Genomic DNA, 14,832 nt, shown 5'->3' with positions numbered 1-14,832 from the left:
GATGACACCTTGATCACTAACTAACTCATGAGGCCCTAAGCAAAGAAAAGCCCACATTCCTCACATACAGACATTGAGGTAATAAATACGTGCCATTTAGAGCTATTAGGATTGTGATGATTTTTTCTAAAGACATGAAGACCTATTCTCTTGAATGTTCCTGATTTTTTTCTTTCTTGTCTTTGCTCCTCCTACCTCCTATAAGGGATTTGAGGTGCTTATATTCAGAATTCCTTCCTAAAGCACACAGACTGAGTCACCAGCTTCATAGTGCTCCCCTGTCCTAACCTTTCATTAGCTCCCCATGCTCCTTAGAGACACAGTGGCCTTTCCTATTTGTGTTTCCTGGTCCCTTTTGTCCTATATTGTAGTCCCAGAAAGCATGTTTATGTAGCTTGCACTTTCATACCCCAAGCCTTTGACTAGCCCTCAACCTAGAATACATTTTCCTTCATTCTTCCCTTCAAAACTCACTCTGTGTTTTTCTTTACATCCTCTTTGTTCTTTCCATATAGATCAGGTTTCCTGCTGCTGGAGACATTCTTTGTATCTCAGGCTTACATTAATCTCACTCTATCATATTTTATACTTAGGCATTTGTAACACTCTCATAGTAAAGTTGTAAGCTTCTTGAGGGTAGGGACAGGATTGCAGCCTTGACTTCTTCTTATCTAATATAAATGTGGTGTTTTGGTATTTGGTTTCCAGCATTGGTACAAAGATCAGAATATATGACTTACAACATTCTGATGAGGTACAGCATAAGATGGATCTTTCTAGACCTCCACCCATAGGTGGGTATTTACTGCTGGTGGTTGTCTACTGAAAAGTAAATAGCTGGCACCATTACCAATTCCAGCTTCTAAGAATCATGAAGGCCAGGTGGCAGTGGTGCTCACCTTTAATCCCAGCACTTAGATAGAGCCAGATAGATCCAGGCGGATCTCTATGAGTTTGAGGCCAGCCTGATCTACAGAGCAAGATCCAAGACAGGTACCAAAACTATACAGAGAAACCCTGTCTCAAAAAAAAAACAAACCCCAAAACAACAAAAAACAAAAAACAAAAAGCAAACAAATAAACAAACAAACAAAAAGGATCATGAAGAATGGTTTGCTCCTTCTCATGTTAGGTTTATAACAATCGTTACCTTAGATCTACTTCAGATGTCTCTTTAGTACTTTCTGCAGTTTTAGCAAATTTTGGCATTTCAAAGTATTTTAAAACATGTTTGTATAATTGGATAAATGCCAGTGCAATAGCACAAAGTAATTCTATATTGAGGTCAGAGAAAGTGCAGAATGATATTCTCTGTCCATAATCCCCATGGCATTCGTCCAAGGCATTTTATAAACAGCGCCCCATATCAATCTTAGTAAATGGACTGAGGGGCAAGGTACTAGAACTGCTAGAGTAATACTTGAAATCTGACCTTTCCCCTTTCCTATTGAGGCAGCCACAATATTAATATGTTTTTTATTCATTGGTTTTGCTTTGGTGTTTGTGATTTAGAGCAGAGGCATTGAAAAGCTTGTTAGCAGCACCTTCCAATTATTTTTGCAGGTGTGATGTTTAGCTGAGAGACTTTCTCTTTGACTTCAAATGCTTTGATTTCTTCATGTGAGATAGAGCTACTTTAGCTACCATATTTTGCACTTTTGTTTTGTGTTTATTTCATATTGTGCTTTTCCTTTGTAGAATTCATCATAGAAATGTGAGATTATTTGCCTATTGTTTGCTATCCAGCTAGGTGGGAAGTTCCAGAATATGGTGGTGTGTACCTTGTTCTTTTTCTTATCAGTAAGTGTTGATGTAAAAAAGATACATTGATTATCCATTAGTTTTTCTTCTACTTTTACGTCTCCCCCACCCCACCCCCATGTAGTTTTGGGAAGAGATGAAAACTGGCACATTGTTTAGGTGACTTTTGTGTTACCATTGCTACACTTCTATTCTGTAGAACAAAAGTATTTGAGTCAGTTTCAGTCTGGGTTTCTGTGATTGATAAGCAATCACATTAAAACAGAGTGACTCGGCACAGATGAGAGGCTGCCTTGAGATTATAGAGAAGAAAATCACTCAGCTGTGTGGTATGGATGAGCAGATGAAGATAAGCATGCTTACATTCAACCGTTTGCTTTCTTCTTTGTTATGGTTCTCCATCCTCCTTTGGATATTTCTTTCTTCATTCCTTGAGGTTTTAGATCATCTTTACCCTAGAATGAAACCAGAGAGGCCTAGGGCCTTCATACCTGCCTTGTTCTCCTGAAATGAAGGGCTGCTCCATAACTTGCATTAGTCCCTTTTTGACACGGTGACAAATGCAACGTTAGGGGGCAGTGCTTCATTGTGAGCCATGCATCAGAGGTTTCAGTCCATGATTGGATACAAGCCTGGGGAGGAGGAGAACTTCCTGCTGACAGGAATGTGTGCAAGCAGAACTTGGCAGTCAGGAGAGAGAGAGAGAGAGAGAGAGAGAGAGAGAGAGAGAGAGAGAGAGAGAGAGAGAGAGAGAGAGAGAGAGAGAGAACCCAGGGCGCGCGCGCACGCACACACACACACACACACACACACACACACACACACACACACTTGGTATTTATACTTTAGATTGTAAATTTAGTTTCAACATTTCCCCCTTCTTTAGCTTCCCTACAAACTCATATACTCCTCCCTGCTCAGCTTCAAATTCATGGCCTCTTTTTCACTAATTGTTATTACTTGCATATATGTATATTCATATTCGTGCATATTCTTAAATATAGCATGTTCGATCTGTATAATGTTACCTGTATGTATGTTTGCAGCACAAGCCATTTGGCACTGAGCAACAAATTAGTGTTCTCTTCCCTGGGGAAAGCCCCCTCTCCCATTCCCAACTTTCCCCAGTTGCCTACAGTTCTTGAGTAGGGTTGTGGCCTCATGGGCTCTTCTGTGTCTCCTTTGACAAGTTCTTTGGTGTTATGCAAATGTTTAGCTTACATTTGGTCAGTCATGTTGGTGAATAGCTTCTGATATTACTAGGAGACACAATGCCACAAAAAGTTTTCTCATCCTCTGGCTCTTATAACCATTCCATCCCCTCTTCTGGAATGTCCCTGAGCCTTAGGTACAAGAGTGTTTTGTAGATACATCTATTGGGACTGGGCTCCACAACTCTGCATGTTGATTGATTGTTGTTTTCTGTAATAGTCTGTCTGTTGCAAAGTGAAGTGTCCGTGATGATAGGTGAACCCTACACTGATCTGTGGGTAAAGGACAAATGTTTATAAATTGTTGTTAGGGATTATGCTGGTTTAGTAAATTAGTTGTAGATTCTTCTGCAACTGTGACCTCACTGAGTAGTTAGGTAGTTTTCTAGTACCAAGCATGGTCTCCTTCTTGTTGAGTGGGACTTAAGTCCTATTAGGGAGCTGTTGGGTACTATGTATACACACTACTACTGTGCTTTTAGGGTTACTGTGTTATGTGTTATGTGAGTCATTGACGTGACTCATAGTCATCATAACTGGGAAGGCCTTTTGGTTGTTTCCCTCATTTGGAAGCTTGTAGAGTGCCTTCTGGTACCATGAGAGCTAGTCCTCAGGGAGAGGACTTTTGGGTTAGTTGCAACTCAGGGATCTCTGGGCCCTGGTTCTAAAGTGCATGGTGTCCTCAAGCAATAGAAATCTACCTTCAACTCTAGGGGGTGGCCAAGAACAATAGCAATAGGCTGTGTGTTTTGGGAGTCTCTTAGACAGCTCTGTCTGACAACTTAAGGGAGAGTTCCTGTCTGGTATGGGGATTTTGTTAGGTGATCTTTGGCTGTTGGAAGGAACATTTGTTGGCCAGATGAGAAAATATAATTAAAACTGTATATGCATATTTATGCATGCAATTAAATGTAGTATAGGATTTTTTGTGGATAGTTAATAGCATGAATCTCTGTGGACTTTTCAGTCATCCTTATTATTATTTTGCCCATATCCCCCTTTCTTCTGTATTTATACCCCTTCCTTTCCTAAAGAGCCCCCCTTTCACATTTCCCCTATCAGATCACCTGTACCCTGCTTTCTCTCTCTATTAGTCCTCAACCTCCCTATCCTGGCAATGGTTTCATTTTTATTTTCCTGATTTCTGCATTTACCACAAGCTAGATACTCACATCTGAGGATTTAGAGCTAGCAGCCTTTAGTAAAAGAGAACATGCAACTTTTCTCTTTCTGGGTCTGGGTTACCTCACTCAAATGATCCTTTCTAGTTCATCGATTTACCTGTAAAGTTTGTGATTTCATTTTTCTTTACAGATGACTAGTATTCATAGTACATATAATGTGTATATGTACCACATTTTCATTACCTGTTCATTGGTTGAAGGACGTTGCTTCCATTTCCTAGCTATTATGAGTAGAGCAGCTATGAACATTGCTGAGCAAGTATCTGTGGAGTAGGATGCTGAATCCTTATGCCAAGGGAAAAACTGACAATAAATTCTGGAGAGGATGTGGGGAAAAGAGAGCCCTCATACACTGTTGCTGGGATTGCAACCTGAGGCAGCCACTATGGAAATCAGAGCAGAGAATTCTCAGAAAGCTAAAAACAAATTTACCATATGACCCAGCAAATGCGTCTGTTTAATAACATAATTCCTCCAGTCAGGCTCTACCCATTAATAGCTTATTCAGTACGAACTCATCAATGGATTGACTCATTGATGAACTTAGTGCCATTATGATCCAATCACCTGTCAATTGGCAGCTAATCCAACACACAAGCCATGTGGGAAAAACTATATTTAAGCTATTACAGTATCTAGTAGGTATATCATGATAGTGACATTAGAAGGAGGTCAGTCCTCTCTCCTTACAGTGACTCAGGGATCCTAAAAGTCAAACGATGAAGACGACGACGACGATGACGACGACGACGGCGACGACGACGGCGACGACGACGGCGGCGACAACAACAACAACAGGGCAAAATGAGAAAAAACTGCTTATAGTTTCTTTAACATGTTTAGTAATTACTAATCTCCTATTACAGTTGACCGTCCATTGATTCAACCAAATGGAAAACACTCAGAAAAAAATAAGTTTATTGAACATTTTAATAAATGTTTTACCTTTATTCTTTCCATTATCCCTAAGCAATATAATATAAGGATTATTTGTATAGACAGTGTAACATTAGGTAATATAAATAAGATAATTTTACAAGCTGCAGGGAGAGGAGCATATGGCATATATAGCAAGCTTTCTTGGACCACCAGCCCCCAAATCATGACATGGAGACTTATTATTAGTTATGAATGCTGAGCCTTAGCTTAGGCTTATTTCTAGTTACCTTTTAAAAAAACTTAAATAACCCATTTCTATTAACCTGTGTGTTTCCCTGAGGCTCATTTACCTCATCCATGCACTGTCGATCCTGCTTTCCTGCTTTCTCTGTGTCTGTCTGTCTGCCCCCCAGCTGGCTGGCTGGATCCCCTTTTCTCTCTCCCTACCAGCCCCACCTATCTCTCCTTTGCCCAGCTATTGACCATTCAGCATTTTATTAGACAAATCAAGTGACTTAGGCAGGCAATGTGAAACAGCAACACATCTTTACATAGTTAAAGAAATGCAGCATAAAAAACGCAACACACCTTTACATGGTTAGACAACTGTCCTATTCCACAATGGGCATAGGCAAATACTGCAACATTTTACATTAGGGACTTGGGCATCCAAAGCCTTTGTTATCTGTGCTGGACCCTGAAACTAATCCCCTGTAGATACCAAGAAACAACTGTGTGTGTGCATGCCAGACAGAGTTCTAAATACTCTTTGTTGTTCACAATTTATTTAAGATAGTCCACAGACAAAAGAAAAATAAATACAACTGTAGATACATAGTGGGCTATGTAGACCAGGCTGGTCTTAACTTGTAACAGTCTATCTGCTTCTGCCTTCTCAAGTGCTGGGATTAAAAGCATGCTCTAGCAGACCTGGTCTATAACTCATTTTCTTTTCCACCTCCTCCTTCTCCTGCTCCTTATACTACCCCCTCCTCACCTCCTCCTACTTCACATCAAATTAGGCAGTTATAGACAGAATAATTGCACTTCTTTAGAAATCTCTTGTTCCTTATGATACTGCTCAAAGTCCAGTTCATCACATACTTGGGGATCAAACATTCTTCCTTGCTCTGTCTCTGATGGAATGCAGCCACATTGTATGTTACAGCTACTTTCTCTGCACCCCTCCTTCTAGGAATATACAGGCTAATCTCTGCTATTGAAATGATATAGAAGGTAGTGTTTTGTGGGTTTTTTGTCTGTGTATGTGAGAACATGTGTTCAGGTATACATGTGTGGGGTGTGTAGAGGCCAGAGGTCAACCTTGACTGTCTTGCTTTAGGGGCCTTCTACCTTATTTTTTTTAAACAGAGTCTCTCATTGGGACCTGGGGTTTATCAGGGTCTCTCACTGGGATCTAGGGTTTTGGATGGCTGGCCAGCAAGCCCAAGGATTGCTTGTTTCCCAGCTCTTCAGTGTTGGGATTACAAGTGTGTGCCATGATGTAGGCAGCTCACGTAGGTTCTGGATATCCGACTCAGGTCCCCATGTTGCATGGCAAGCACACTACTAACTGACCTATATCCCTAGCCCATGTTCTGTCATTTTTGATTTTAAAGAATATTTTTGTCTAGTTTTAAGGCAGAAAAGAGAACTGCTCTTTCTAAGTGAGAGCCATACATAGCGCTCTATTTCTCTACAGCCAGTTTCTACTGGACTTTTCTCAGCTTTTATTACCAGTGCAGGGTGCTCATTTGGGACTGTTGATGATAGGTTGAATTATTTCGAGCTTATTACCTCCACCCCCCCACTGTGTGTGTGTGTGTGTGTGTGTGTGTGTGTGTGTGTGTGTGTGTGATTCCATGCCACATAAATATGTTCTCTAAGATTCCTGCATTACAAGTTAAAAGCAATAAAGCAATGCTGGGTTTGTTTTCCTTCTTGCCTGTGTTGAGAATAAAGCATTAAGGGAGAGATGTGTTAGGTAAGCAGATAAAACAGGGCCACAATTGTCATAATATCTACCTAGGTCTTCATCTATTTCATTAAGACAAAGAAGGTCTGGGTTTACAGAAAGTCCATAAGTGTTCTCTTAAATCTTCTTAAAGGGTTAAAGAGATCAGTCAGTGATAAAGAGCATTTACCACTCTTCCAGAGGACCCAAATTCACTTCCAAGCACCTACCTCAGGCTGCTCACACCTACCTGTAACTCCTAACTTCAGCTTCCAGGGATTCAGTGCACTCTTCTGTCACCCGAAGACACTGTTCTTGCACTCATGTGTACAAACCTACACTTGCACACATACACATAATTTAAAAATATATAAAAGAAACCTTGAAAAATGGTCATAAGGCAAGGAATCTTCATAGAGAAGATCTTGAGGGATCTTAAGAGATGTGTAATACAAATGCTTTGACTTCTCAGTGAAAGGGATGTAGTTTGTGGATGGCCATGTAGTTTACAGAGGCTTTATAAAAGCATGCATATGTGGGCTCAGTTCTTTAAAATCACATAATTTCCCAACAATTTTTCTATTTACATGAGAACAACTCCAAACTCCTCTGGTTGGTATGGGACATGCTACCATCATGAAGGTACAAGTCATAATGAAGTGCTAATGTATATCCAATCAAACAGCAGCATCAAAATAAAGAGCAAAAATGATTAATGAGGAGTAGAATGAAATGCATTAGTAGTATGGTACTTTGATACTTTTTTCCTTAGTCCACTGACAGATTAACTAGAGAAATACATGTGTTAGGATACAGAAAACCCATACAGACTCCATAATTAAGATGGTATCTCTCACCTCCATCTTGCATCCATCCTTGGTTTATCCTAACACTCTGTAAACAGAAATAGCACCTTCTCTACAAGTGGAACATTTCCAAAAGTGCAATTATATTAGCTCTAAACAGTGGCTTCAACCATTTTCAAAATCACAGACAGCATTCTCAGAATCCGACATCATGACATTAATTGCCAAACTGGAAAGTAAATATTTCTGCCACCTGTATCTTTTTAACCCATATTTGAATTAAAAATGAAGTCTGGAGAACATTTAGAAAATTAAAGTTGCCGGGTGGTAGTGGCACACACCTTTAATCCCAGCACTTGAGGGGCAGAGGCAGGTGGATCTCTGTGTGTTCAAGGCCAGCCTGGGCTACAAAGTGAGTTCCAGGAAAGGCACAAAGCTACACAGAGAAACCCTGTCTTGAAAGACAAACAAACAAACAAACAAAAAAACAAACAAAATTAAAGTAATAAAGATATCACACATTAAACTATGAGGAATATAATTAAAGTTTTGCCATCTAAGTAAAAGTGGGACTTTTAATATTCATTGCAACCAGAAAGAAGAGAAAGACGTACATGCATCCTCTATGAAATTATGGAAACAAGACACATCAGTCTCCTAAGTAAAATAAAAGGAGAAGATAAGGAGAAATAAATTCAGCAGTTGATAAAGTTGTAAATAGGAAAATGAAGGAACTAATGAACCCAAGAACTATTATAAATAAGCACATTAAAATAGACAACTAACCCACTACAGATATGCAATAAAGAAAATACCACTTGCAATAATTTCTTGAACTATAAAAGATGGTCCCGTAGGAGCAATGAGGCAGGTTCACTCTGCTGAGTGTCGGCTGCCATGTCCCTTCTTGCTCTCATGCGTGGCATTGGTTTGATGACACTGGCTGTCTAACTGCCTCAGGGGTTGAATCGTGAGCCTCAGTGGTTGGAGCACCAGCATCCATGTCTACACTCTTTTTCTTTTTCTCTTGTCCTTACTTGATATTGATGGTGACATAGTAGGAAGGTCCTGGATGGGGGATTCTGCTGCCGGAATTTGAGTTGTGCTTTTGTTGCTAATATGGGGGAAATTGTGTCGTTTCTTCTGCCAAACAAAGAGAGTGGATTAGCATCCACAGCCTTTCTGGAGTGATGCTCTCAATGCTTTGTCTTCTGATGATCATGTTTTCTATTTCTTTATAGCTCCAGCTTTACCAATTACTGCTTGAACTAGCCTCCTCTATATCCCAGGAGAGTGTCAAGTCGTCAGATAGAGGGCAAAGTGACCTCAGATTGCTTGGAGAGTTTTCTAAAATTGCTACTTAAAATGTCAGCAGTGAACTTTTTCCTAATAATTTGTACGAAAATATTTTTTTATTTGGATTCACTGTGTTCACTGATAGTGAGTTCCCTAGGAACTGAGCCAAACTTTCCTTTTCTAAGCCAGGCCATGCATCATCATGCTCCCTTATTAAATCCTAATTTATTCTATGCATTGTCACTCAAGTTCTAAAAAACCAGAATTATTCAAAATAATGGCCATCCATTTCGTATTGTGTGTGGATCATAGCTAAAGAAAAGAATTAAATGTTTTATATATCTAGGGTTTTTCAGAGTTATTTGGTTCTGTTACTAAAAAAAAAAGTATAAATCAACAGCTACAAGTATGTTCTATTCCACATTTGTGCAAAGGTAAAGTCATTCATGGACCAGGCAAGTTTTTACAGACGTTGATCTACAAAGGAACCAGTTCTTTATGAGAACAGAATATAATGCAGCACATAGCAGCTCCTTCCTCCCAGATCATCTGATTATTTGAATCCTTATCAGCCTGTATGGTAAGGCACCCTGCACCCATGTTCTCTTATTACTGCTGATGCTAATCGCTTTTCCCTGAGCACAGGTCAGGACCAGGGGAGAACGCTAGCTCCAATCTGCAAGGCACCACCTTTTGTGAGTCTTTAATGAGTGCTCATGAAGAGAAAGCCTGGCAAAGAAAGGGGAATTCAATATGCAATCTGAGAGTGAGACAGTGGATAGAGGATAGAAGAGAATTCACTTACATGAGAAAGGAAATTATAAAATTCATTCAAACTTAGGTGCTAACGCATTTCTTTCCTGTTCTTTCTGACAGGAGAGTGTCAGGGACTGAGTAATGACCCAGGCTATGGAGCCAGGTGGAGACATTGCCTTTCTCTCTCTCCTTTTATTCCTTATGTAAGTGCAGTCATATAGCTCTTTAGTGAGAATGGTCATGTGATAGGAGACTCTTCCAGATCAGTAACATCTCTGAGATTGTTGCTATTGATTTTTTCCTCGGGAGTGACACAATTTAAGTGACTCTTGACAGAAATTTTCTTCTTGATGATAGTTGACTTCTGATTGCCTAGACATCTCTCAACCACTGACAGGAGGGAAAAGGCACCTGTAAAGGAGAGTTCAGAGGCTGTCCAGTTCCCTTGCAGGCTTTCTGTGAATAGAATGTCCTATGCTGTCTCCACAAGAGCCGGGGCAGTAGGAAGTATGAAAGGGAGATGGGCCTGACTGCTTGATTCAATTAGTTTTTCAATTCTGTCCATACCAGGAGATGACGTTCTAATCACCTTCAAGATGAGGCTGTACATTCCCCAAGATGTGTAGATGGGTAGCTAGAGTGACTTCAATCTCTCAAGACTTTGCCTGCATGTCACTAAACAAAGGGGCCAATGAATCCTGCTTCATTCTACTCACCTTCATCCAAGTTCAGTGATACCCATGTGGAAAAAATAACCACAAGGATAACTGATTCAAATGTCTGGATGTTATGCAAAATGGGGTGCGCAGATTGCTGGGCTGGTGACTAACGGAGAATCCTCAGGCTTGTTGGTTAGAATTTAAAAAAAGACAAAATTATGAAAAAGTTAGAAACCTTTGCTTTCCCTTTTTTGGACAAGACCATAAAGGCATTTATTGTTAACATGTATTTCCAAAGAGAACCCAAGGCACCCCAGATACAAACAAACAATCCAACGGAGTTAAGATGTAGATAAAGAAACAGAAATCTAGAAAGAAGAAACCACACTAGAATACACTCAAAGCAACTGAACACCAAGCTGAGTTCAGATCGAAAGCCAGCAATAACATGGCAGCTATAAGGATAATTATCACGGTTTCCATGACTTTGTGCAAACTGGCTCTCATATGTTGCTTCTAGTTTTAGTGACGGCTTCACAATCGACAGTATTGAGGAAAGAGAAATGGTTTGAGAGACCCACAAACACAATAGGTGATAGAGCCATGACTTAAATCTAGAGCTTCAAATGCAAAGCAGAAATAGAGCACTGGTATTGGGCCTGTGAAGGTTATAGTCAGCCTGATGCACTCTCTCTGCTTCCTGGTCTGCTATGATATAAACAGCCTCTCTGCCACATACTGAGCTGCTCTGCTCTGCCTTTCTTTGCCATGACATCCTAAAGTCCTCTATACCCATTTGTTAAGACATTTTTTCCCTCCCTTTTGTTTGCTTCTGTTACATACTGTGGTTATAGCAACACAAAAGTACCGGCTATAGCATTTTACCAGGAGATTCAGTTGCTCTATGCTAAGATGGGAGCGATGACCTCTGATGATCTTTGCAACAAAGGCCTGAGCATAAGGAAGCTGACCCTGGCACTGGGTACCTGATATCACCATCCAGATGGCACCACTGACTCATGTTTTCTTTCAGGAACTAGGATTATGTTAAATAGGTTTCTGAGGCTCTTGGTGGTGACATTTTTTTTGGACAAAAATATACATAAATGGTAAGTATATTTGTAGCCATAAGAGTCTCTGCTCTGTAATAACCGTGTTAATGCTCTCATAAAAAGATATGGGGCAAGTGCAAAGTGACAGAAAGGCTGATTAGCATTTTATGACAGAATTAAGCTGCATGACAAATAACTCACTGGTTTATAGCCCAGCAAATTCTATTTTCAAATGCCAGAGGTGCTGAGGTATTTTTGTTCATCTATTTGTTTTTTATATTTAACCATGAAGGTGCCCAGAACAATTTGTAGAAAAAAATGGAAGGCAATTGCAACAGTAAATATCACGGCGAACACAACACTAATGTTTATTAATACCATAATCAACTTACTCAAAACATTCTGTAAATTTATCCATTGATCCTATTGAATTTCAAGCATGTGTGGCTTAAAGGGAAAAGGTCATCAAATCCTAACTATGGGAGGATTTCACGATGAATTCAGTTCTGCAATTAGTCGTTCTCAGCTTTAGAGAATGCTCATGTAGACTTTTAAACCTGTGAATGTAAAAGGGGAAATGACCTTCATTCTGTTCAAGATGCTAGACTATCATGAACTCCCTTTCTGCTTGTAGTTTTGTTTTGAGTGAAGAATGGGAACAGGCAAAAAGAGTTAGGGGAGAAGCCTTGTGTGGTTCAGTGAAATAGTTATAGTTGCTGAGCACTGATCTAATAGCTGGCTTTTTCATTTACAGATAGAATAGTCCCTCAACTGGCCTTAACTGCTGGTGGTAGATAAGGATATTGGTTCTCAAATACTTGCAGAAGACTATAATACTAATATATCAAAGCTACCAACATTAAAAGAGGATGAAAAAACCTGCAAATGATATTATGATTCCACTGTCCTCATGAACACTAATCATACACTACACCACCTGTTTAAATAAAACCTATGCAAATTTGACATCTCCATTGTAATCAGTCAATACCTTAAGCAACTATTGGGCACTCACCTGCATCTAACACCTTGGTGGGTAGCTGGAGATATAAGACTAGCTCAGTCCATTTGGGAAATCAAGGTGAATGAATGTAGGGTGATACAAGAAAGTGCTATAGGGTGTGGATGAAAATCATGTAGTCACCATGATCTTGGTTGTATCTGTAATTTAGATTGCTGTGTTTCAATTGCTGATGAACATGAGCTGGATTGGGAGTCAAGAGATATTTGTGTGAAAATGGATTGAGGATCAGGAGATATCACTCTTGTTGGCACTTTGAATAAGCTATATAACACATTGTTTATCAACTATCTATGAAGCTATATATGTATATATGTATGTATGCAACATCTCTATCATCTATCTAACTATCTATCTATTTACTATCTATCTATCTATCTATCTATCTATCTATCTATCTATCTATCTATTTACTATCTATCTACTATCTATCTATCTACCTATCTATCTATCTATCTAATCTATCATCATTATCATCATCATCATCATCTATCATTTGTCTAGCTCTGTCTAAGGGTTTCTATTGCTATGAAGAGACACCATAACCATATCAACTCTTATAAAGGAAAACATTTAATTTGGGATGGCTTACAGTTCAGAGGTCTAGTCCATTATCATCATGGCAGGAAAATGACGACATGCATGCAGACATGATGCTAGAGAGCTAGCTGAGAGTTCTACATCTTGATCTTCAGGCAGCAGAAGGAGACTGTGTCCCACACTGGGCATAGTTTGAGAATATAAGACCTCAAAGCCTGCCTCCACAGTGATAGACTTCTTTCAACAGGGCCATACTTACTCCAATAAGACCACACATCTTAATAGGGCTACTCCCTTTGATCCAACCATTCAAACACATAAGTTTATGGGGGTCTTACATATTCAAACTACCACATCATTTATCTGTTTACCTATCATCCAACTATGTATGTATGTATGTATGTATGTATGTATGTATGTATGTATGTATCTTTGTATCTATCATCTATCTATCTATCTATCTATCTATCTATCTATCTATCTATCATCTATCCATCTATCAATAATCAATCACATACCTATCAATCCAATTTTCATATTAAAGAAAGAAGGTGGGACCAACTAAGTTCCAAAGATCCTATCTCCTCTAGGATATTAAGAGTGTAGATTTTGATTACTATCATCACTAGGAGGATTTTAGTTCTTTCTGCAATGTCTGGAAGGTAGAGACTCTTAGAAAGCACTTCTCTTAGTCAAAAGTGTATGTTAATGTGACCTGATATTATGATCAAGAGTTCTAAGGGATTGCAGTATGGCCTGGATTAGAGGGTGAATGGAGTAGCTCTTGGCTGTAGAGTATGTGTGATGGTCTGAAAGAAAATGGCCCTAAAAGGAGTGGCACCATTAGGAGGTGTGACCTTGTTGGGGTAGGTATGGTCTTGTTGGAGGAAGTGTGTCACTATTGGGTGGGCTTTGAGGTCTTTTTCTCAAGCTTCACTCAGTCTGACCGTCAGTCGACTTCCTGCTGCCTTCTGGTCAAGATGTAGCCAGTACTACATCTGCCTGCATACCGCCATGCTTCCCATTATGATGATAATGGAGTGAACCTCTGAAACTTTAAGCCACCACCTCAATTGAATGGTTTCTTTGTAAGAATTGCTGTGGTGATGGTGTCTCTTCACAGCAATAAAATCCTGAGACAGTGTGCAATGATGGTAGATATGAAGACATTCTGGGGGAACATTAAAATGAAATGGTGTAACCTCTGGTATACTGACCACACACCAGGGTAGATCTCACATGCAAGAATGGTTAGGTTGCATCACCAACACAATTATATTCAATGGGGGAGGAGAGAGAGAGAGGGAGGTTGAGAGAGAGATTAAGGACAAAGTTGGTAGGGAGGTTGACATGGAATTGGAAGGAGTTGGGGGAGGGTGATGAACAGGATCAGACTACATATTTACTGTGTGAAATATGATTATGATCAAAACATATATGAATATGATTAAAATATACATATGATCAAAATACGTATTAACTTTCTGAAAAAGTTAATACAATATTTAGAATAAAAATAAAGTATTTTCATCTCTAAAATATCTTCTGGATTTGACTTATTTTTCATGCCACTATTTTGAAATAAATGAACATATAGCAAAACCCACAATAAAAAAATTGAGAGAGTCTAGGAGTCTGGTCAATCAAAGTACTGGTTTTCAGGGGCTAGACAGAGATTAAAACTAAGTGAAGGGCAAATGGGTAGGAATCAGA

This window comes from Peromyscus leucopus, chromosome 12, assembly GCF_004664715.2.
Source record: "Peromyscus leucopus breed LL Stock chromosome 12, UCI_PerLeu_2.1, whole genome shotgun sequence".
In the NCBI taxonomy this organism is placed as follows: domain Eukaryota; kingdom Metazoa; phylum Chordata; class Mammalia; order Rodentia; family Cricetidae; genus Peromyscus; species Peromyscus leucopus.
Note: the sequence above shows the minus strand (reverse complement) of the source record.